At 44.8% G+C, this 21,536-nt stretch overlaps 1 protein-coding gene across 1 annotated transcript in view; it reads right to left on the reverse strand.

The window, feature by feature from the left end:
- LOC143934165 (synaptotagmin-1-like) overlaps window positions 1-20,099 on the reverse strand; it is a 381,736-nt gene extending 361,637 nt beyond the window's left edge. The window contains exon 1 of the mRNA XM_077457544.1: window positions 19,635-20,099. The gene's annotated coding sequence lies outside the window, so the exon portion shown is untranslated. The remainder of the gene's footprint in view (window positions 1-19,634) is intronic.
- Window positions 20,100-21,536: the final 1,437 nt, after the last annotated feature.

Below are 21,536 nucleotides of genomic sequence, written 5' to 3' on the forward strand. Positions count from 1 at the left end.
CAACCCTGTAGGCTAAAGCTGCCCATAAATGGTTCCTGTTTTTTATTTTTTGATTATCCAGCCAGCTGATCGAAAAAAAAACATAAAACAAAAAAACAATTGTCTGATGCATACATTTGAGACAGGTGAGGGAATCCCCCCTCGGCGCTATTGTATTTTAGCAGTGGAGGAGTCCTATTGGCTTCAAGAGCTGATGAAGCGAAAATTAACCAACAATCCCATCCCAGAGGAGTTGATCGATCACTAGATGACCTCCTCTTGAATGGAAACGCTGTACCCCCTGAATTTTGACCCATACATGGCCAGCCTAAAGTGTTATTAAACCCAACAGAAAAATCAGGCTGTATATGCAGTAAAGCATGCTTGTTATACTCACTGTGGAATTTAAGGGGTTAATCCTCTGCATTGTGTAAAAAGGCGATTTGATTCTGTCTTCTCTGATCCTCCCCTTCTTTCACAGTCCCCAATCATCTGCTGATAGAACAGAGCCTCTTGGGCAAGCTGAACATGCTCAGTTTGGTGTGTATTGCTAGAGACTTATTTTTTTCTTGGGAAGGTGCATGTAATCAGCACAGGACCAATCAGCACTGTCCAGACAGAGAGACAGGGGTCATGCAGCCTCATAGGACAAGCAGGGGAGAATGAAAACTCCTCCTACCAGCTTTAACCAGTGCTTGGCAGGACACTGATAGAAGTCACAAGACTGTTATATACTGCTGATAAGAAAACGTATTTAGCAGTTTATATTTACTAAAACTATTGCATTTCCATGTTCTGTGTGTTCTAAGTATTAGCACACTGAACATACAGTATAGTGAATATGCATTTTAATGAATGATCACATTATTGGGTGAAAAGAAGAAAAGTTTGAAATGTGTCCTCAAGACAGAATAATTCAAAAAAGGTGGTGAACTTAAATGAAGTTCTACTAAGAGGGTTCTACTTATTATGTTTGTTTTTTATGAGATAGATAGCGGGTTTTGTACTGTTTAGATATTTGTGTTTAATTTCTATACATGGTACATTGGTACACCTATGTATGGATACAGCACACAGTACGTACAAGTCAGGCTTTTATGTCTTTTTTTTGTTTCTCACATTATTGGGTGCGTCTTTATATGTTACATTGTATTTATTTATTACAAGTATATTATTTATTACAAGTATTTATATAGCGCTGTGACTTTAGGTAGTGCTTTACATACTCTACATTCACATCAGTCCCTGCCCTCAAGAAGCTTTCAGTCTAATCTCTATATATCAGGCATACACATACTATAATAATACACACACGCATATACAGTATATATGTACAATAATACACAAACATAGATTGGAGCCAATTAACTTCTCAGCGTGTCTTTGGAGTGTGGGAGGAAACCGCAGTACCTGGAGGAAACCCACACAAGCAACACCCACACAAATAGAGCTTTCTTTTTTGGTGGTATTTGATCACCTCTGTGGTTTATATTTTTTGTGCTATAAATAAAAAAAGAGCAACAATTTTGAAAAAAAAAATATATATATGTTTTTCTATAATAAATATCCCCCTTTTTTTTTTTTAAACAAATTTCTTCATCAGTTTAGGCTAATGTGTATTCTTCTACATATTTTTGGTATAAAAAAAAAAAATTACAATAAGCATATATTAATTGGTTTGAGCAAAAGTTACAAAGTCTATAAAATAGGGGATAGATTTATTGCATTTTTATTACTTTTTTTTTATTACTAGTAATGGCAGTGATCTGCGATTTTTAGTGGGACTGTGATATTGCGGCGGACAGATCGGACACTTTTGACACAGTTTTGGGACCACTGACATTTATACAGCGATCAGTGCTATAAAAATGCACTGATTACTGTAGAAATGTCACTGGCAGGGAAGGGGTTAACACTAGTGGGCGATCAAGGGGTTAAATGTGTTCCCTCAATGTGTGTTCTAACTGTGTTGGGATGGGACTAACTAGAGGAGGAGACATATCGCTGTTCCTAATTACTAGGAACAAAGATCTGTCTCTCCTCTCCTGTCAGAACAGGGATTTGTGTGTTTACATACACAAATCCCCATTCTGGCTTTTGTGTCCGTGATCGCATGTAGCCAGCGGACATCAAGGCATCACGTGCATCGGGTCCCCCCGCCGTGTGCACAGTAAATTTGACTTTAGTAAATTAACTCCTTTGTGTACATGGACACAATGGGGTTGATTTACTAAAGTCAAATAGACTGTTCACTTTTCAAGAGCATTTGCTTGGATATTCTTTGCAAAGTGAGAGCAGCTGCACTGTGCAAAGTGCACAGTCTATCTGCCTTTAGTAAATCATCCCCATAGGCTTTTAGTAAATCATCCCTATATGCTTTTATTAAAAGCGGCGTTCCGCCCCTTTAAAAATTTAAAGTCAACAGCTACACATACTGTAGCCACTGACTTTTAATATTAAAACACGTACCTGTCCCGGAGTCCAGCGATGTCGGCACTGCAGCCAATGTTTACATCTGCTGGTCAGTGCTGCCGCCGCCATTGTGGGTATGGGAGCCCGGCAGTGTAACCTTATGGCTTCACAGTCAGGTCCCTAGTGCGCATGTGCAAATCGCGCTGCACTCTCTTACTGGCCCGGCAGGAGGGGGGCCGAGCTGCTGACGTAATTCGCCGTGGCCTGGTCTTCCGAAAAAGGGGACAGGGTATCTCCCCCACAAAAGGTGCCAAATGTGGCACAGAGTGTGTGTAAACACACACTTCCCTGTTCTGTTCTGAGAGGAGGGACAGATCGTGTGTTACTATTAGCTAGGAACCACGATCCGTCACTTCCTCTAGTCAGTCCCCTCCCCCTTCAGTTAGAATCACCCCCCAGGGAACACAGTTAACCCCTTGATCACCCCTAGTGTTAACCCTTGATTGCTGTATACCATATTTATCGGCGTATAACACGCACCCCAAGTTTAGGAGGGAATTTTAAGGAAAAAAACTTTTAGGAGGGAAGTTTAAGAAAAAAAACTTACATTAAAATGCCCATCAATACAGCCTTGTCAGTGTCCATCTGCGGCCGTGTCCATCATTGTAGCCTTGCCCAGTGTCCATCTGCAGCCTTGCCCAGTACCTTTGCAGCCTTGCCAGTCTTTGCAGCATTTCCCCCGTTTTAAATTTGGTGCCGATGGAGAGGAGCGAGCGGAGCCAGGATACAGAAAGCCGAGTGTACTTCGGCTTTACTCGGCTCCTCACGCAGTCCCGCCCACCTCCACTGATTGCGAGAGGAGCGAGCGCCGCTGACCAGTGGCGTAACTAGAACCTTCAGGGCCCTGATGCAAGAAACCATGAAGGGCCCCCCTGAACCCCAGCCAGGGCCCTTCCCTCCGAGACCGGCGGTGGAACTCCAGGGTGTGGTCACAGGTATGACCTTTGTGAGCACTGTAGTTCCACCACTGACATCAGTAGTTTTTTCTTATTATTATTTTTTTTAATTTTTAGGTGCCCCATTGGGGGACTGTCCTTAGGCAGGATGGAGTCCCCGTCCCCAGAAGAGATGAGGTCCTTTTCTCCAGGGCAGATGAAGTTACTGCCCCCAGGGGAGAAGGGGTCCCTGTCCCCAGGGGAGATGGGGGTCCCTGTCCCCATGTGAGAAGGGGCCCCTGTCCCCAGGGGAAGATGCAGGGGGTATGTAATGTTGTGTGGAGGATGGGGTCCTCTCACTCACCATGACCAAGCTGCAGGCCATGCACTCATCCATGTTGGCCTGGGCTCCATCTAGTGTGCTGGACGGGTGATCAGCATATCTCCCAGAAAGACCTTTCATCATCTGTGTATGACGAGGGAGGAGGGGGGCTGGCAGACAAGCCTGCAGTGTCCTCCGGGGAGCCGGTGTTTTGGCAGATAGTGTCCTGCCATCATATAGCGTCCGCCCTGTACTACGCATGTGCAGTACGGGGCAGAAGAAGCTTTGGAAAATCTCCGAAGCTGAACGGCGCCTGCGCCGTGAGTGGAGGTGGTAGCCCCACCATCCAAGCGGACACAGGGTTCGGAAAATTAGAGGGCCCCTCGAGGGCGAGCTTTGCTCGCCACGCTTCGGGCTCGGCCTCGCTGCGCTCGGCTCTTTTTTATTCCTACTCTATGTCCACTTGGATGGTGGGGCTAGAACCTGGACTCACGGCGCAGGCGCTGTTCATCCTCGGTTATTTTCGGAATCTGTGTTGCTGTGTACTGCGCAAGCGCAGTACACAGCGGACACTATCTGATGGGGGACCTTATATGATGGGACACCGGCTCTCTTAGAGCTGCACTGCATCTGTGTGCTTAAAGTTTGTTTACCCGGGAGAAGTATGCAGTGCAGTGTGGGCGGGACGCTGGCTGGGGAGAACAGACATCGGACTGAGTGGCAATGCATGGAGCAGGAGAGGGATACTCTGAGGAGACGGCCGAGGACACAGGTCATGTGGGGAATGCACAACTAAAGAGCAGCCAGTGCGATAGTCGAGCATGGAGCTCTGCTAGTCACCCTCCACCTCCAGCCACCCGTGTGCATGGTGCACTGGTACCCCTAGCTGCCTATGCTGCTGCCGGCCATATGTAGAGGGGGCTGCATGGGCCCCCTGCAGCACAGGGCCCAGTTGCGGTCGCGACTGTTGCACCCCCTATAGTTACTCCCCTGCCGCTGACATACAGAAAGTCGAGTGTACTTCGGCTAGTCTCGGCTCTGCTCACAGTCAGGGGCAGGACTGCTTTCTGTATCTCGGCTCCGCTCGCTCGTTTCCATACAATCAGCGGGAGATCGGCGGGGATCTGCGTATAACACGCACCCACGTTTTCCCCCTGATTTTAAGGGGAAAAAGGTGCGTGTTATACACCGATAAATACGGTAAATGCCAATGGTCCCAAAATTGTGACAAAAGTGTCTGATGTGTCCACCATAATGTCGCAGTCACGATAAAAATCGCAGATCGCCGCCATTACTAGTAAAAAATAATAATAATAACAATTATATAAATCTATCCCCTATTTTGTAGACTCTATAACTTTTGCTCAAACCAATCAATATACGCTTATTGTGATTTTTATTACCAAAAATATGTAGAAGAATACATATCAGCCTAGCAAAAGGTACAAAATATTGGGGGTTATTTACAAAAAGGCAACTCCACTTTACACTGCAAGTACACTTGGAAGTGCAGTCGCTCTAAATCTAAGGGGTAGTTCTGAAATGAGGGGAAGCTCTGCTGAATTTATCATCCAATCAGCTAAAATGCTGTTTTTTATTTTCCTTGCATGTCCCCCTCGGATCTACAGTGATTTTACTTCCAAGTGCACTTGCAGTGCAAAGTGGAGTTTCCTTTAGTAGATAACCCCCCCATTGTGTTTTTTTCAAAATTGTCGCTCTTTTTTTGTTTATAGCGCAAAAAATAAAAACCACAGAGGTGATCAAATACCACCAAAAGAAAGCTCTATTTGTGGGGAAAAGGATGTCTATTTTGAATGGGTACAGTGTTGCAAGACTGCGCAATTGTCTTTTAAAGCGACGCAGTGCCGAATTGCAAAAAATCGCCTGGTCATTCAGCAGCCAAATCTTACGGGGCTGAAGTGGTTAAGAGCAGCAGTGTGCATGAATCTTACTGCTCAAAATATTGTTTTCAAGATTGTTCGTTATCTTCCCTATTAGATGGTAAACAAACCTTTAGTTTCTTGGTAAAGACTTACATCCCAAATCAAAGGATGAATGCCTCTGTGAATAAAATAAACCATTGTAAATGTATCACCATATTCATGTACAATATATGCACCATATATAGCATCTTTGTTACTATGAAAAAACTCTGACCAAACAGTTTTCATAAAATACTGTGATTGGTTCTCATCAGTAACAGCAGGATACAAAGTAAGGCAGCCGGATACCTCATCATATCTGGATGATTACAATGTGTTTTCTAGATGTTCCAGAAGAGTCATATCAAGCAACTAAAGTTAAAATGGAGATATCGGTCATAATAATTCATCACTAACATAAACCGGACAACTGTTCTTGTTTAATTCCAATATACACTCACTTTATTAGGTACACCTGTTCAATTGCTTGATAACACAAATTGCTAATTAGCCAATCACATGGCAGCAGCTCAATGCATCAGTGCGGTGCGCTGGCAGGACAGTGTGTTTACCGCTCCTCCACTGCTGCTCCCCATTGAAATCAATGGGGCAGCGCTGTAATATCGCCGGCAAAACGCCGCAATTGTGGCGTATTGCCAGGGGTTTTAATCCTTTCTTGGCCGTTAGCGGGGGGTAAAATCGCCCGCTAGCGGCCGAAATGCACTGCAAATCCGACGGTAAAACGCCACTAAAAAAAGCGGCGTGGTGTGAAAGGGGTCTTAGGCCCCTTTTACATTGGGGCGGTTTTCAGGCGCTACAGCGCTAAAAATAGTGCCTGTGTAGCGCCTGAAAAAACCGGGCCCTTTCACTCCAGTGTGAAAGCCGGAGGGGTGCATTAGCAGGACGGCGAAAAAAGTCCTGCTAGCCGCATCTTTGGAGCGGTGAAAGGAGCGGTGTATTCATCGCTCCTAAACCGCTCCTACCCATTGAAATCAATGGGGCAGAGCAGCTATACTACTGGCAAAGAGCCGCTGCTGCGGCGTTGGAGGCGGTTTTGACCCTTTTTCGGCCGCTAGCGGGGGTTAAAACCACCCCACTAGTGGCCGCAGACTGCTGCTAAAACGAAGGTAAATCGCTGCTAAAAATAGTGGTGCTTTACCACCGACGCCCGCACCGCCCCAGTGTGAAAGGGGCCTAACGCTGCATCTGCACAGGTGTGTAGCCATGGTGCAAGTCCCAGTGACAGGAATCCAATAGCTGATTTTTGCAGCTGGGTTTGACAGCTGTACACAGATACTGTAGCTGTTGCTTGCTGAGGCCATACACTGCAATGGCAGGCTACCAGCGGCCATGACTATTAATGGCGGGTCGCATAGTCAGCAATCACCTGCGGTAATCATGGATTGGTGCACACAGAAGAACATTCCTAAAATGAAAAATTTCAAATGAAATCCTACTAGAGTATGGCCAGCTTTAGCTCTGAAGATCATAGTTCAGGTACTTCCCGTTATTGAATGACATCTCTCTGTCCTTCTAATGGAGACAACAAGTCCCACTTTAACACACATTATGCATTGCTGTAATCATTAGGAAGCCAGACCATCACTGTAGAGTGAGCACTTAGATCGTAAGTTTCTGCAAAGAGGCTGCCAGAGAGTAACAGCACTGAGATGAATAAAGGTGAAAACTAGTTGTCTGTTGTCTCTAAAGCTGGGAGCACACAGATCGAAATTCAGCTGGTTCAGCAGGGACTGGCCGAATTTTGATCTGTATATAGTTCTCCTGGTTTGTCAGAAGCTGATTGTTAGGTATGCTAAAAAAAGCACCATGCGATTTCTCTCCAGCTGCATTTAAAAAAAAAAGGTACAGGAACCTTTTTCGTGCATGAAATGCAGGCATCACAGCCACATAGATGTGAACCTAGCGGGTTGCTTACTAAACATGGACTTAAGCCCCATACACACGATCAGAAATCCTGCCAGCAAAAGTCCAATGTGAGCTTTTGGTCAAAAATTCCTACTGTGTGTATGCTCCATCGGAGGTTTGCTGGCAGAATTCCAGCCAGCAAAAAGATTGAGAGCGGGTCGGAAAAAGTTCAGATTGGAAATTCCGATCGTCTGTACAAATTCCAACACGCAAAATTCCTACGCATGCTCAGAAACAATTCGATGAATGCTCAGAAGCATTGAACTTCATTTTCTTGGCTCGTCGTAGTGTTGTATGTCATTCTTGACGGTCGAAAGTTCAGAGAACCTTTGTGTGACTGTGTGTATGTAAGCCAAGCTTGAGCGGAATTCTGTCGGAAAAACCATCCAAGTTTTTTCTGACGGAATTTCTAATCGTGTGTATGGCGCATAAGTCTTTGAAAGCACCTCAGAACTGACTGAATGATACTTAAAGATGAAGTTTAAAGTGGTATTAACTACCTGCTGACCAGCCGCCATTGCTATACAGCGGCAGGTCAGCTCCCCTGTGCGAATCACCGTAGCTGTATGGCGGACGCTTTAGGGGGTATAGGGGGCACATGCCCGTCGTCGTGTGACGTAGGAGCCGATGTGCGTGGCCGCGATGTCTGCCGGCCGACCACAATCGCTTCTGAGAGAGACAGAACGGGGATCTGTCAATGTAAACAGACAGATCTCCGTTCTGCCGGGAGGAGAGACAGATCTGCTGTTCCTAGGGATTGTGAAGTGAAAGGAAAATTATAAATGATTTTCAACATTTTTTACAACGAAATATGTGAAAAGTGTGGCGTGCATTTGTATTCAGCCCCCCTGAGTCAATACTTTGTAAAACTGCCTTTCACTGCAATTACAGCTTCAAGTCTTTTTGTGGATGTCTCTACCAGCTTTGCACATCCGGAGAGTTAAATTTTTGCCCATTCTTTGCAAAATATCACAAGCTCTGTCAGATTGGATGAAGAGTGCCTGCGGACAGCAATTTTCAAGTCTTGCCACAGATTCTCAATTGGATTTAGGTCTGGACTTTGACTGGGCCATTCTAACACATGAATATTCTTTGATGTAAACCATTCCATTGTAGCTCTGGCTGTATGTTTAGGGTCGTTGTCCTGCTGGGAGGTGAACCTCCGCCCCAGTCTCAAGTCTTTTGCAGACTCTAACAGTTTTTTTTCTAAGATTGCCCTGTATTTGGCTCCATACATCTTCCAATCAACTCTGACCAGCTTCCCTGTCCCTGCTGAAGAAAAGCATCCCCACAACATGAAGGAGTGTTCTGGGTGATGTGTAGTATTAGTTTTCTGCCACACATAGCGCTTTGCTTTTAAGCCAAAAAGTTTAATTTTGGTCTTATCTGACCAGATCACCTTCTTCCACATGTTTGCTGTGTCCCCCACATGGCTTCTCACAAACTGCAAACAGAACTTCTTATGGCTTTCTTTCAACAATGGCTTTCTTTTTGCCACTCTTCCATAAAGGCTTCCTTCTTTACCCACTGCCCGGCGTATAGTAAAATTACCGCAGGTGGGAGCACTTATATGACAGTGCCCCAGAACCGCCGCACTCGTGTGCCCGCGCAATTGTGTGGTGAGGAGAGCCAATCAGCAGAGAAGACATGTACAGGTAATCAGGGCACTGATCATCAGTGCACTGATTACAGTACAGCCCCAGTAGTGCCCATCAGTGACTCCAATCAGTGCCCATCAGTAACACCAATCAGTGCCCATTAGTGGTACCAGTCAGTGCTGTCTTTCATTGTCCATCAGTGCCTGCTCATCAGTGTCACCTATCTGTGCTGCCTATCATTGCTCACCAGTGCCACCTATCAGTGCCACCTATCATTGTCAATCAGTGCAGAATATTAGTACCTCCTCATCAGTGCCACATAATCAGTGCCCTTCAGTGCTGTCTCATCCGTGCCTATAAGTGCTGCCTCATCAGTGCCCATCAGTGCAGCCTCATCAGTGCCGTCTTATCAGCGCACATCATTGAAAGAGAAAAATTACTTATTTACAAATTTGACTGACAGAAAATAAGAAAAAACACTTTTTTTCCCCCAAATATTTTGGGTCTTTTGTTTTAGCAAAAACATTATAAACCAACATTTAAATGCCCATCAATGCAGCCTTTTCAGTGTCAATTGCAGCCTTGCATTGCAGCCTTGTCAGTCATTTGCAGCCTTGTCAGTGATTTGCAGTCTTGCTAGTGTGTTTGCCGTTTAAAAATGCCCCCCTAGAGATACAGAGCGGATGTCCTGTGTATCTTGGCGGCGCTCGGCAGTTCTCGGCCGTTCTCAACGGCCTTCGGCTATTTTCGGCCGCACTCGGACGTTCTCGTCTATTTTCGTCTATTTTCGGCCACCCTCAACCATTCTCGGCTGCTTTCAGAAAGCCGAAAGCCGCCGAGAGCAGCCGAGTGCGGCCGAAAATAGCTGAGAATGGTTGAAAATAGCCGAGAATGGCAGAAGATAGACGAAAATGCACGGAAGCCTCAGAGAGCGGCAGAAAGGGATGGAAACAGCGGGGGATCAGCATATAACACGCACCCCCGATTTCCCCCTGATTTTAGAGGGGAAAAAGTGCGTGTTATACGCCAATAAATACGGTAAATACCAACAAAAGAAAGCTCTATTTGTGTTAAAATAAATGATAAAAATGTCATATGGGTACATGACAATTGCATGACCGCGCAATTGTCATTTAAAATGTGATAGTGCTTAAAGCTGAAAATTGGCCTGGGCATGTAGGGGCTGAAAGTGCTCAGTAGGTAAGTGGTTAAGAAGTTTTACGGCATCTGCCAATGTGTACCTTCTATTGGAAATGCTAGTTGCTTGCCTATCTGCGCCACTGATCCAAAGCAAGGGAACTCAAACTTTGTTGCATGCTTGTAAAATTGTAAGCCGTATCAAAAATTATTTTGAGGTAAATAATAGCAACTCCAAATATGTGGCATATTTTGTGTCACCGCCCCATCTCTCCACCTCATCCAATTAGAGAACACTTTGCATTCAATGAGAAGATGCAACACAATCTCTGAATGGCGCACAACCTCTTGTGCTCACAATGCAGCAGGGAAGTTGCTTGGCACAGGAGCCAGGAGCTAGTGGAGATCACTGGAGAAGTGCTTTCTACTACAATGATTTCCAGATTCTAGAGGAATCCCACAGAAATGGTATATGAATGAGCTACAGTATATTGGTGCAAGCTGAACCAATGTAACTGTACAATATAGCCTGGAATTCTTTTATAAAGTATAATTAAAGGCAAAACTTTCTTCTAGTTTTGGATAGAGTGGAGAGGGAGTAGAATGGCTGTCAGTTTTTATTACTGTCTGTGCCCCTCGCTAAAGAGATTCACCCTCTCTATTGGTCCTGTTTACCATTATCATCGAAAGTGAAAGTAAAAGAAAATCCCAACTTTTGGGTTGTCCACAGAAAAGTAACAGAGGAGAAATCTTCCAATGGGGACACTAGTTCTGGTGAACTGAGTATCCCCAAGGAATTCCCTTAACGCAAAAGGAAACCATGGCTGTTAAAAAAAACAACAACCCTGTAAGGCAATTGCATAATGTGATAGTATGCAATTACGTACTAGCACATTATGCAATACTTACATTGGAACAAAGCCTTTCAGCGGCACCAGGTCACCGCTGAGAGGGCTGACATCTTCTCCTGGTCTTTCTTCCAGGTTCACGGACTCGACCTGTGTGATTGGCCAGAGCCATGTTGACATCACAGCATGCACACGGGAGCCTTTGGTTCCAGCACAAAGCTCTGACGGTCCGACATATGTTGAGTGCATGCACCAGTGATGTCATCGGCTGCATCCAGGGTGATTATCATATTCATTTTACCTACAGGTAAGCCTTATTATAGGCTTACCTGTAGGTAAAAATCACAAAATGGGCTTTACTGCCACTTTAATTTGCAGGGATTTCCTCTCACTTCCTGCTTGGCTATGGGGCAGGGATACTAACCCTCCTGTACCTTATTCAAAATGAAAAAAGAGTTTTGCCTATAGTTCTACTGTCAAGTTGTATGCTGCAAGTGCACTTGAATTATTGTATTTTGGATTGCACTCAAGACAAGGACTGCAACAAGTGGGCCCCGGGACCCATGCTGCATTCTGCAGAGTGACAACACAGTGGGATTTCCTGGAGCAACCTCTCTTAGTGCTAGTCTGTGCCTACCTCAGAGCCGTCTTTAACGCAGGGCAAAAGGGGAAGGTGCCCTGGGCCCAATCATTCTTGTGACTGGGACCGGGACACCTTCCCCTTTTTTACCCGCGCTGCCCCTTGAGCCCCATACTGCCGGCAAATAGTTGATAAGTGGGTTCGGGAGGGCCCAAGAAAATATTTGCCCATGGTCCAATCAATATTAAAGATGGCCCGGGGCTACCTCCACAGAAACAATGGAGATGGTTACATTTCTGTAATGTTTAAAAAAATATCGAATGCCCAAGTACTTTGCTTTTAATATCGGTTTATACAATGTGTAAGAGGTAATCTTGCAAGCTGTCACAATGCTTGTGAGGTGGACTTGGTACCCAACCCTTTTCTCTGAGAATTTCACAGGCCACTGCTTGCTTCCACTGAGTAAGCTAGACTACATTTTCTTGGGCTGACATTGAAAGATATTTGGAAAATAATGAGTCCACAGAGATTTAGCAAGTAAGCTTGCTAGCTGTAAAGATAAATACTCTAATAACAGTTTAGGAATTTGGAGTTTAAATTCAAGCTTTTTTTCCTGTAATTTAATTAATGGCGTCCTATTCCATTTTAAGTCGTATATTATTTTTACATTTGTATAGCTCTGGTTAATCAGATTTTTTAAAATTATGACTGAAATCTGGTCAGTACCAATCCTAGAAACTTGTATGATCTTCCATTCAAACTTGGGCACTACCATGGCAAAACATAAAAAATTTAAAAAATAAAATAAAAAAATTGAATTAAAAATAATGGCACCTAAAACACAGTGCAGTTTTGCCATGATTATCGCACAATTTATCACGTGGCAATCGTGGCAAATTGCATTACGTGAAGCTCTCCTTGGCACCTGAACCTGTGTTTTGTGATTGTAGTGCGTTTTGATATGGCAGGCAGAATCACATTGATTCTGCTGCAATCCCAAAACACCTAGGTGTGAATGGAATCTTAAGCCTAGTACACACGGGTCAATTGTCAGACAACATCGGCTGGTTGAATACAAATCAGACAATATTCGACCCATGTCTATGGCAGGCAGTCTGAGAAAAGCCAGCTGTTCGGCTGGCTTCTGTCTGACGAACATAGTGAAAAACCAGCAGCCGACCAGCTCCCGATCAGTGATCTGAGCTAATGGCTGAGAGCGCTGACCGGAGTGTTCTGGTAGGGAGGCCGCCCCCCTGTCAGAACACTATAGAACAGCAGGGGAGATCACTGTATTAACATCAGACTGTTAGCACAGTGGCTCCGACTTGAGCGGTCAGCTTTTCTGCAGGTTGAACGAAAAAAACTAGTAGTGTGTACCAGGCTATGATCCCGGTTTACATTGATATGAATCTGATGCAGATCAGATGCGTTCTGAAAAGCATAGATTTGCATGGCATCTGAAAATACATTGTTTTCTATGAAGGACATTCACATCTATGCGATTTTGATCCAGTTAAAAAAAAGGGTCCTGTGCGAGTTTGGGCAATGCGTTCCAAACTTGCACAGCATAGAGTATAGTGGCATTCTGAGATAACTGTTACATAGGAAGATAGATTTGTATAGAAGTGGATGTAAGACAGTTTTAGAGAAGAGGACGGACAGCATTTTTAGCATATGAAGGCAGATTGGAAATTGCAACAGTATTAAACTTGCTTTGAACAAAAGGGTATTCATAATTGTATCCCTGAATCGTATCAGAATTGCATCTGAATCCCACCTGAACCACTGCAAAACTACCTTTGACAATCATATACTCCTTATTTAACCTCTTCCCGCCCTGCATATAGCTGAAAGACGGCTACAGCGGCATGGGCCCAAATTGACGGGAGGGCGTACATGGACATCCTCCCTTGCATGTGCTGCATGCGCACCCCCTGCAGGGCAGCACACTCTGTGATCAGTGAGCCCATGAGACTCGGCTGATCACAGATCAGAGTAAGGGGCAGATCCTGGCCCCTTACCAAGTGATCAGCTGTCAGCCAATAACAGCTGATCACGTGATATAAACAGAAGCCGGTGTCTTGTCAAATAGGGTCCTCCATCAGATGCTGTCCCCTGCGTACTGCGCATGCGCAGTACACAGGAACACAGATTCCGAAAATTGCAGAGGATGAACGGCGCCTGCGCCGTGAGTCCAGGTTCTATCCCCACTATCCAAGTGGACATAGAGTTAGAATAAAAAAGAGCCGAGCGCAGCGAGGCCGAGCCCGAAGCGTGGCGAGCGAAGCTCGCCCGCGAGGGGCCCTCTAAAATTCACAACCCTATGTCCGCTTGGATAGTGGGGCTACCACCTCCACTCACGGCGCAGGCGCCGTTCAGCTTCGGAGATTTTCCGAAGCTTCGTCTGCTCCGTACAGCGCATGCGCAGTACGGAGCGGACACATATTGATGGCCAGACTCTATTAGGCAGAACACCGGCAATTGGCTTTTTTCCCCCTCATGCTTACCGACTTATGTAAATGGGACATCAGTCCTGCACATTCCACACCCACTGCTGCTAAGCAGTGTCCACCAGTGCCACCTAGCAATGCTCACCAGTGCCACCTATCAGTTCCCATCAGTGCTGCCAATCAGTGCCTCCTCATCAGTTGCTTATTACAATGTCTCCTACCAGTGTCTATTAGTGCCCATCAGAGCCACATATCAGTGCCCATCAGTGCCACCTATCGGTGCTCATCGGTGCCACCTATTAGTGCAGCCTCATCAGTGCCTCCTGATAAGTGCCCACCAGTGCTACCTCATCAGTGCCACCTATCAGCGCCCATCAGTGCCACCTTATCAGTGCCTATCAGTGCCCATCAGTGCAGCCTCATCAGCGCACATCAATGAAGGCGAAAAATTACCTGTTTGCAACATTCATAACAAACTATGAAAACTGTTTGTTTTTTCTACATTTTTGATCTTATTTTGTTTGTTTAGCAAAAAATAAAAACCCCAGTTCTGATTAAATACCTCCGAAAGAAAGTTGTATTTGTGTGAAAAAAAAATGTTAAAAATGTAATATGAGTATCATAACCGTGCAACTGTCATTCAAAGAGTGACAGCACTGAAAGCTGAAAATTGGCCTGGGCAGGAAGGGGGTTTAAGTGCCCAGTAAGCAAGTGGTTAAAGCCCATCTTGGGGGAAAGATAAAATGGTACCACCTTGTAGTTGGTCTGCTTTTTTGCTGACCCCTAGTTCCAACAAGCATTTAACCCCTGCACAGCAGGACAGCCCCACAGCAAGGGAGAATTTTTTCTTTCCCTAAAGTTCTGCTTTAATATTAAGGTGTTAATAAAGGCTGAGGCCGCGTACACACGGGCGGATTGTCTGTCCAACTTAGTCCGCTGAACAGTGTTTCAGCGGACAATCCGCTCGTGTGTGGGCTTCAGCGGACTTTTTCAGCGGACTGTCTGACGAACAAAGTCTTACGGAATTTCCGAAATTTTGTCCGTTCAAACTTGGTTTTGTCCGTCCAAACTTGGTTTCAGCGGACAGTCCGCTCGTGTGTAGGCAAGTTGGACGGACTAAGTATGGCGCATGCTCAGAAAGGATTTACACGGCCGAAGGTTGCATTGCAGTGTATAGGACGTCGTTTTTCTAGTCCCGTCGTACGCGCTGTAGACGTCATCGTGCACGCTTTCTGCTCATCGTGTGTGGTCAAGTCCGTTCATGCAAATTTTGAACGGACTGTCTGTCGGATTGTCTGACAAACTTAGTTGGCCAGACAATCCGCCCGTGTGTACGCGGCCTAAGTCTAACTATTCTTAAAATGGAACTGAAGGCTTGTTTAGAACAGACTTAGGCCGCGTACACACGGGCGGACTGTCTGGCCAACTAAGTCCGTCAGACAATCCGACAGACAGTCCGTCCTACTTTTGAATGAACGGACTTGACCACACACGATGAACAGACAGTCCGCTGAAAGCTTGCGCGATGACGTGTACAGCACGTACGACGGGACTAGAAATACAACGTCCAATACACTGCAATGCAACCTTCGGCCGTGTAAATCCTTTCTGAGCATGCGCCATACTTAGTCCGTCCAACTTGCCTACTCACGAGCGGACTGTCCGCGGAAACCAAAGTTGGACGGACAATATTACAGAAATTCCGAAAGATTTAGTCCGCCAGACTGTCCGCTGAAAAAGTCCGCTGAAGCCCACACACGAGCGGCCTGTCCGCTGAAACACGTTTCAGCGGACCAAGTCCGTCAGACAGTCCGCCCGTGTGTACGCGGCCTTAGACGAGGCAAAGTTCTATCGTAGAAGAGACGTTTAGGCTACTTTCACACTGAGGCATTTTTCAGGCGCTAAAGGGCTAAAAATGAAAACCGCCTCCCCTGTCTCTCCAGTGTGAAAGCCAGATTGCTTTCACGCATGAGCGGTGCGCTTGCAGGAGAGGAAAAAAATCCTGCAAGCAGCATCTTTGGGGCATTGTGGGAGCGGTTAATATACCACCCCTAAAACGCCCCTGTTATTGAAATCAATGGCCAGGGCTGCCCAAGCGCCCACAAAGCGCCTCAAGAGAGGCACTTTGCGGGCGCTCTTAGCCATTTTTCAGCCGCTAGCGGGGTTAAAAGTGCCCCGCTAGTGGCCGAAAAGGGCAGGTAAAACTACGGTAAAGCACCACCCCGCCCCAGTATGAAAGTGCTCTGAATGTCTCTTCAGCGATTAAATACACCTACTTGTCTATTCACTGTCTTGTTTGGCATGTGTAACTCAGCCTACATTGCAGGCACAGATATCTGTATGGTGGGATGACTGAATCCAACACATATGCAGGGGTTACATCATCCGACACCCACTAGTGGAGAAGCCCAAAGGCCAGCACCCCTGATAGAAGATGATGGCAAGGGTTCCAGACTGTTGGAGAGTAGGTAAGTCTAGTTCCACTTTAAAAATCCCCACCCCCCTCCCTCCCTCTTTTTTGAATTGGTTCTGGTTTGATCATGTGACTTCAGCTCCCCGTGTAAGGGAGCACTCAACAATGACTGTGAATTCTTGGAGCTGTGATGTCCCCCATAAGCTTCCATGGCCTACCCATTGTTGCTGCTCCATCCTCTCCCCTGCAGCAGCCACTCTCTGACACAGGGAAGCTTGGGCTGCTGGATCAGATGAAAAATAGATAAGCACACACACATCTTTTTTAAACAGGATAGTCAGGATAGGTAACAGGTGGGTGGGCAATATTTTGGCAGTGTTAATTCTGCACACAAAAATGTTTTCCTAATAGTTTTTGTCAGCTGTATGTTTTCAGTAACGAAAACAAAATTAAAATAACATTAGAATTAAGTCAATTGATGAAAACTTTGATGAAAATTAATTCCAGTTTTCTTTTAGTTAACTAAAATTTCCTGTAAATTTGGTTGACTAATATCTAATGTATTTAGATAAATTGTATATATTTGGATTGAGGGAGTGCACAGTGCAGGTTGCATTACACATTGGGGATGCAGAGGAGACCTGTATGGGGGGATGGGGAAGTAAACGGGAGAGAGGGAGAGCACAGTGTAGGTGCATTATATTTTGGGGCTAGGGAGATGACCAGTATGTGGGGATGGGGAAGTAAATGGGAGAGAGGGAATACACAGGGAAGAGAGCATTATATTTTGGGGATAGGGAGATGTCCTGTATGTGGGGATGGGGAAGTAAATGGGAGTGAGGGAGTGCACAGGGCAGGGTGCATTATATTTTGGGGATAGGGAGATGACCTGCATGTGGGGATGGGGAAGTAAATGGGAGTGAGAGAGTGCACAGGGCAGGGTGCATTATATCCCCTACGGGGATAGGGAGATGACCTGTATGTGGGGTTGGGGAAGTAAATGGGAGAGAGGGAATACACAGGGCAGGGTGCATTATATTTTGGGGATAGGGAGATGACCTGTATGTAGTGATGGGGAAGTAAATGGGAGAGAGGGAATACACTAGGCAGGGTGCATTATATTTTGGGGATAGGGAGATGACCAGTATGTGGGGAAGTAAATGGGAGAGAGGGAATACACAGGGCAGGGTGCATTATATTTTGGGGATAGGGAGATGACCTGTATGTAGGGATGGGGAAGTAAATGGGAGAGAGGGAATACACTAGGCAGGGTGCATTATATTTTGGGGATAGGGAGATGACCAGTATGTGGGGAAGTAAATGGGAGAGAGGGAATACACAGGGCAGGGTGCATTATATTTTGGGGATAGGGAGATGACCTGTAGGTGGGGATGGGGAAGTAAATGGAAGAGAGGGAATACACAGGGCAAGGTGTATTATATTATGGGGATAGGTAGATGACCTGTATGTGGGGATGGGGAAGTAAATGGGAGTGAGGGAGTGCACAGGACAGTTTGTAGCAAATTGTTTCAGAACTCCCAGGCAGCAGGTATACAGAGGGAGCCTGCATCTCTCAACCAATACGGCTTTACATTAGAGTAAGGGGGCTGGGGCGTTAACAGACAAGTGGAGCTCCAAGGAAAGTGGAAGTTCAGGTGGGTACTGGAGATTTTAGTTGACTACAAGAGCAGGTTTACCTGTTTGATTTAACTTTTTATACAGTGTATCGGTTGTCCTCTAAATTTTTGGAATTTTTGGTACAGTCGATAATAATGAAATAAATGTTTTTTGTTGTTGGTTGTTTTGTTTATTTGTATATGTTTGTTGTGTAAAAGGAAAAAAAAAATCAAAAATAAAATCTGATTTAAAAAAATGTATTGGAGATTTTATTCACCTAAAATACGACTAAAACGAAAACAATTGAGATGATTAAAATACGACTAAAACTAAAATGACATTTTAGTCAAAAGACTATGACTAAAACTAAATTGAAATTTGACCTCAAATTAACAGTGTATCTTAGTTAGCGTTATCTTTCACTTTAATGTATCACAGTCAACCACAATCTTCAAAATCATTTTGAAGTGTTGTGAAATCACTTTATTGTGTCAGCTGCAATTTTGCAAGTGGGGAGTATACAAAGGGATATTGCACTGATTGTGTCTTGTTTTATAACCACAATCTTCTGCGATTAAAATGCATATAATGAGCAACTCAAGATGATGTTATCAAGCAACCAACTTTGAAGATTTCTTTCCTTCTTGCTGGCCTCACCACATACGCAGAGCAGCACCATAGGAAAAGCAGCAGGTAAAGCTGCTCTACGGGTTAATGATATAATCTACCCATCAGAAAGGTCGGTGTCATGTTAGACTAGTGATGGATATTCTTTGAGAGAGACAGATTAACTGTAAAGCCTGTGTGTATCCCATGCATTAGGTGTGCTGTACTATCCCCCATCACACTGTCAAAGCCAACAAAAATGGCAGTTATCTTCACTTATAAGACAAAGCGTATCCAGACCATGCTGGGTTGCTTGAGAAGCTGCAGGTCTCAGCTTGCCTCTGTGGCAGATGTGAAACTTCCAGCACCAGGAATCCCTGGCAATCCTTGGCTTGTGGCTGTGCTACAAGTGGAGAACCACAGGTTGCCTTGCCTATCAACAAACACATATTTATTAAAGATGCTGATACAGTAAACACACACTTGTCATCTACAAGCTATGTAAGACAGTAAAAAGGCCAACGTCGACGGGTGCAACCTGCAATAACCCGTAGTAACCGACTTTAATTGCTTTTTATCTGTGGGAAAAATAAGAGATGGTTGCTCCGGGTTAGTACAAAGGTTGGTGCACTTTATACATTGATCCTTGTCTTAGCCTGGTGGTAAGGCACACCCAGCAGCACATAGAACTGTGTAAACACTGCCATATTAGCTACAGGCATTGAGTCTTATTAACCCCCACCCAACTCATAATCCATCACAGATCTGCTGGAAATAATATGTGCATTATAAAGGATAGATCTGTAAGGTAAGTCCTGAGAAAGGCACAGTGCACATCATCCAAGACTTTTCATCACACTGGCAGAGAAGTGAGAGCAGTGTGTCTTACCTTGTCTCTCCTGCCCAGAGTTCTTCTCTCCCCTCCTGTAAGCCTGGCAGTCAATGGAGGGCAAGGAAGAGAATGAATGCTGAGGATCACTATGATGAGAATCACTGTGCTGAGGATCACTATGATGAAGATCTCTTTGCTGAGGATCACTATGATGAGGATCACTATAATGAGGATCACTATGATGAAGATCTCTTTGCTGAGGATCACTATGATGAAGATCTCTTTGCTGAGGATCGCTGAGCCCAGTTTCTTTGTGTGGCTGGAGGTAGCTGTCCCCGGTGCTGAACAGATCAGTGAACAGCACGGACTTGTTTGGCTAAGGTGGAGCCCCAGCGAGATGGGGAGGAGGAGGAGACACACAGCCAGGGACCTTCTTTATTATAAGGACTCTTCCATCTGCCTGGAGGAGGCGGGGGGCTGGCAATCAATGACGTTGTCAGAGCTCCCCCCCCCCCCTGCAAACTGTTGCTAACAACTTCTGTGCACTACCTGTGTCTGTACACTGCCCCTGTGTTCACATGGAGAGTCCCTACTCTGGGGACACCTTGTCATCATCAGCCCTCCCTACACACCACCATCACATAGATAAGTAGAATACAATGTCTGATCACCAGGATAATACATGCAGGGAGGAAAGCCCTGCACAGCCAGCCTGCCTATTTATAACACTGGAGATTAGTGGTGGGGAACAATAGATTCCTCCATTCACCCCCCCACTGCTTCAACATATGATTAATAAATTACATCCAATGTGCAGTGCAATTAGTGGGAGGTTATAAAGTGAAGACTTCCTAACAATTAAAGAGGTGACATTTAAATTATAATTAAGGCTTTCCACATGTCAGAGAAGAAGAAGGGGGCCGCCTGTGTTCTCTGCTGGAGTCACAGCACTAAATCTGCACTTTCTCTACAGCATGGTGACACTATTCTATACATTATACAGCGTGGTGACACTATTCTATACATTATACAGCATGGTGACACTATTCTATACATTATACAGCGTGGTGACACTATTCTATACATTATCTATACAGCATGGTGACACTATTCTATACATTATACAGCATGGTGACACTATTCTATACATTATACAGCGTGGTGACACTATTCTATACATTATACAGCGTGGTGACACTATTCTATACATTATACAGCATGGTGACACTATTCTATACATTATACAGCGTGGTGACACTATTCTATACATTATCTATACAGCATGGTGACACTATTCTATACATTATACAGCATGGTGACACTATTCTATACATTATACAGCATGGTGACACTATTCTATACATTATACAGCGTGGTGACACTATTCTATACATTATACAGCATGGTGACACTATTCTATACATTATACAGCGTGGTGACACTATTCTATACATTATCTATACAGCATGGTGACACTATTCTATACATTATACAGCATGGTGACACTATTCTATACATTATACAGCGTGGTGACACTATTCTATACATTATACAGCATGGGGACACTATTCTATACATTATACAGCGTGGTGACACTATTCTATACATTATACAGCATGGTGACACTATTCTATACATTATCTATACAGCATGGTGACACTATTCTATACATTATCTATACAGCATGGTGACACTATTCTATACATTATACAGCGTGGTGACACTATTCTATACATTATACAGCGTGGTGACACTATTCTATACATTATACAGCATGGTGACACTATTCTATACATTATACAGCGTGGTGACACTATTCTATACATTATCTATACAGCATGGTGACACTATTCTATACATTATACAGCATGGTGACACTATTCTATACATTATACAGCGTGGTGACACTATTCTATACATTATCTATACAGCATGGTGACACTATTCTATACATTATAC

This window comes from Lithobates pipiens, unplaced genomic scaffold (assembly GCF_037356315.1).
Source record: "Lithobates pipiens isolate NorthernLeopardFrog02 unplaced genomic scaffold, aLitPip1_a1.2 Scaffold_27, whole genome shotgun sequence".
In the NCBI taxonomy this organism is placed as follows: Eukaryota; Metazoa; Chordata; class Amphibia; order Anura; family Ranidae; genus Lithobates; species Lithobates pipiens.